This window comes from Sinocyclocheilus grahami, unplaced genomic scaffold (genome assembly GCF_001515645.1).
Source record: "Sinocyclocheilus grahami isolate Dianchi unplaced genomic scaffold, SAMN03320097.WGS_v1.1 scaffold481.1, whole genome shotgun sequence".
Classification (NCBI taxonomy): Eukaryota; Metazoa; Chordata; class Actinopteri; order Cypriniformes; family Cyprinidae; genus Sinocyclocheilus; species Sinocyclocheilus grahami.
In genome coordinates, this window is record NW_015505660.1 from 1,219,095 (window position 1) to 1,223,787 (window position 4,693).

Here is a 4,693-nt window from a genome sequence, read left to right on the forward strand (position 1 = left end):
TTGCACCAAACATGATTTTGATTTATTGTTTGTCATTTCTAAATACAACTAACACTTGTCAGCCTTTTGTAAAACTTTTTACTGTTTTCAAGTAGGCTGGTTTCACAGTTCATAAAGAGTATTCAGACAAAATGCCTAATATAAAAATAATCATCATCAACAGCTTATTGATGATGATGATGAATTTACCGAACATTAAATCTGTGATTTTAACACAAAAAGAAATGCGAATACATCACCCAGCCTGCTTGCAAATGTTAAAAACACAGGAAGGAAATAGAACATGGATTTTTAATCATGTGATCGTACAGTATTTTTTATTTTTTTTGCAGTAGATAATAAAAAGACAGTTGTATCTTTACATTTTCTGTGATGCTTGGACGAGTTACACACATAATGTTTCATGCTTATCGGTGCTAAGATCACTAACCCTAAATATGAGCAATATAATAGTGACGCTTACCTATAGTCAACATCACTTCTAAAGAAGAAATGTATTTGTTGAAACAATCAAAGTTGACATTAGCGCTCTATTATAGACTGACACATTAGAAAAAAGCCTAATGACCTTTACAGTTATCTCCTCTTCCTACACACTTAGCGATAACCACCACCCAAGACACATAAAGCACTGTTGAGTGTGCTTTGCATATTTCCTTGTGTGGCCTCCGGTCTGCTACCGCCAGTCAGTTCCAGACGGCCCACACATTCAAATGGATCTGTCCTCTTCCGCACAGATATATGCCCACAGACAGGGAGTTTCCCTAAAGCCGTGGCCCGGGCTCAAGGAAGAGCTGTTTCCAGCACGGCCGAGGATACCATCCATCCGGCAGGACCACCAACAATAGCTGCATTGTTCTGCATGTCTGCAAGGAAACACGGCCTACAGAGAGATGCCATTGTTTTATCGTGTAATGTTACCTGTGATTCGATAAATGATAGCGGCCCATGTTTTTGTGGTAGGAATGCGCAAATATATCACTGTGTCCTTAGGTCACTGCTGAGTTTTGGCACGGGCTCGGCTAAAGAGAAGCAGGAAAGCAGAAACCTTTTTATTTAAGAATGACATTCCTGGGAAAGAGAGAGAGAGATCACTTTCCAACAAAACATCAGCCGTTCACGAGTAAACAATACAGATCTCTGGAATAAGCTGTGATACGCTGCCAGGCGTTGTGATTTCTACGCAGTATGGAATGAGCTTTCCTCTCAAGCATCGCCAGAGCTTTGGTTTGGGAGGCAAAACAGTGAGATAATGAGCCTGAGATCACGGGAAAACGTGATTCCATGCATCAAAGCAGGCTTCCCACGCGTTACCATCAATGCAGTTTCCTTTGTGATTGCTGGAGAAGGTTTTAAGCATCACTTAAAGGAGACATATTATGCCCCTTTTTACAATATGTAATGTGGTGTCCCCAGAATGTCTGTGAAGTTTCAGCTCAAAATACTCCACAGATCATTTATTATAACATTTTGAAAATGCCTATTTTGAGTGGAAGCAGAAACACGCTGTTTTTCAGGCCTGGTTCTTTAAATGCAAATGAGCTGCTGCTCCCCGCCCCCTTTTCCAGAATAGAGCTGGGCCATTACAGCTCGGACCTGCTAAAACATCCGTTTTGGTTCTGATTATCATGCTGAAATCATGCTTAAATGAATAAATAAATGAATGAATTCATGCATCATGAATAAATGTAAATATAAACATAAATACGCTATATTTTAATAAAGTAATAACTGTTGATTAAAACAGAAAATAATTTCAACCCGTTTCTCAGCTTGCAAAACAAATAAAAATGAAAATGAGAAGTTAAATCTATGTTAAAGGATTTCAACACAAGATTATTTTTCAATTTCATATAAATTGGATGGTGGAACTACATTTCAATATGGATGAACTGCTAATGCGGGTGGTGTTTATTTTTGCACCAACAAAGAAAATATATTAAAATACATATACATGTTAACTCTTTGGCTATTTACAGTATTGCACAAAAAGCTTGAAGATAAAGTGAAATGCCATTTGCAACTCATTTACTATTGTGATCTGATGTATGTGTGAGTAAAACAGCACATACAAAAGAAGAAAAAAAAAAAAAAAAGTAGAACAGGAGTGTTTTTGGTTCATTAAAAGTTGCATTACATACCAAAGAGAGGCAGGCAGATGAAGACGCCAAAGTAGTGTAGCGAATTTAGCTCAACGACAGGAAATATGAATAATTAACCATAACTAGTTATAATTAACTATTCATATTTTAGATCCACTGTAGATATTTAGCTGACCACTCAGGGTCAACCGTCTTGTCAATTCTAAGAACGTTAATTTCCTGGTTAAAGGAAATAACTTTCTTACTGTACAACTCTATAAGTTTGTAACGTAAATCTGCATGATTATTGACTCCGGTTATGAGTAAACAATGAACACGCCAAGTGTGATACAAGTAAGGTTTAAGTCACTACATTCTGTTAACGATTACAAACATTTAAAATGGATAAATAGGGTATATTTTGATTTGAAGTTGAGTCTTACCTGGAAGATTCCTGTAAAATGAACTTTTAGGGCTGATTGTACTGGAGTTAAAAGTAAAGATTTCAATGACCGCATAACCTAGAAGACAACATGATTACCAAATGAACAATGAATTCAGTGAAATCGGCATATTTCGCAGACATTTTATTAGAAAGTCATCAAACTCTAGAAAAATGGCTGCAAATCGATGAACACGGCACAATTACTGCTTCAAACACAGCAATAATACTTCGAAAAATAACAAACGGGGACATTATGAGATCCATTTATTCACACACATGTACATGAGAAACAGCAGATTATATACATTCAGTAGTTGAAGCTGTGGAAGACAAATCCCATATAACATTCCCTGGCTCTCAAATCAGTCCTTCACACCTGCTTCTGAATACATTATGGTAGCAAGCAGTCCCCCAGAGATGCTTTCAGTCCCAACAAACGCCCCAAACTTAACTAAAAACAGAAATAATTTAAATGTTGTGGCAGGTCACTTTAATGCACTTGAAGTGTGTTCATGATGTGGTGAAATGCTGTAGCTGTACTGCGTCACGGACTGAAGGAAAGGCAGCTAGTGTTCGAACCGGTCTGGAGAAAATAGTCTAGAGTAGCAGTGAGCGAGAGTCTCTCCCGCTGACTGAGATTTTAGGGGGAAAGATCAAAAACAAAGCTGCGATCTGACTGAAAAACATATGAAACAAACTGATCGCTTGCTTGATGAAGTGCCAAATGAACCGAATAAACTGAATGCTTCGCAGACCTTTGACTAATGCTTATATTTTGTAGAAAAAAAAATTAAGTGCATTTCAAATCATTATGTATTCAAAAAATCATAAACATTTTAAGTTACTGATTGCAAAAATTTAAGAGATTTTTCATGTGCATAATAACAAGAAACTGATGGCCAATTACAATTAAGCATCACTAATTTTCCATTTAATCCCAGATCCGGACGTTCCCACATCAAAGCCCTTGACAGGTCACATGAAAAACACAAAACCCCCCCAAAACACAAGCTTGTGGCTTAAATAGTCTAAAAAATATCTGCTGTACATATGACACAAATATTTACAGAAAGTTTGTTAACGATTTATGCATGTAATACATGTTCACCTTTGTAGACCTCTCGCAACTAGGACCTTTTCTTTACCTTTTAATGGAAACTAAGGCCAAGCACCTCTGATATTGACAGCTTGTAAAAAAAATAAATAAATAAATGTGTTAAAAATGAAATTAAATGAGAAAGAAAAAAAAGTTTACAGAGAAGAACCGAGAGCCTGCGGGGTTTTCGGTACGCTTTTCAATACAAACGAATCGGACTCTCAACAGAGGGTTAATAACTTAATGGACTGTGGTTGGAAATGATTTCTCCACAGCAAAAATAACAATAGCACATGCATATTTTTATGAGGGTGACTTGCATATTTGCCAATTTCTCTGGATAGCTTAAAAGGTTTTTATCTTTTCCTTGTCTGAGAATGTAGCCGATAAAAAAAAAGAGTCAAATACTTACAAAGGCCGTGCTGATTTATGAACAAAAAAAGATATTTGGTACACATCAAACGTCTGCATTTTTCTTCTCTCATGGGTCAGGAATTTCTCCACGACACCTTCAGTGAACGAATCAACGTGGCTACTACAGTGCTCCCCGATCCACAGTCGTTCCTCCGTAAAGAAGCATTTCACTCCGCTTGTACAAAACACTGCACCTGCTCCCAGAGGTTTCGAGTTTGCATAGAGTCTTAAGGGAACCTACAGAAACGAGTTGGTCGGCTTCTGTCAAACGTTGTCGAACTTGTGTTTCAGGTAGTCCTTCATGACCTTGGCAATGGGCAGCTCTTCCAGAAACTTCAGGCTCTGCAGGCCGATGCACTGCCGGATCTTTATCCTGCACAGATCCTGCAAAGTCCTGGGCTGCCCTGAAACACAACGAGTGTCAGGTTAAACACCAGCTACGTCTAGAGTCAATCAAATCTGACTGCATTCCTGTGTGACCACCTGTGCAAGCATTTACCCAACTATTTTCATCTAAAAACAGAGAAAAAACACAAAAGATTGGTGGCTACTGATATAATATGTGACCCTGGAGCACAAAACCAGTCATAAGGGTCAATTTTTCGAAATTGAGATGTATATATCATCTGAGCTGTGAATGAATAATCTTTCCATTGA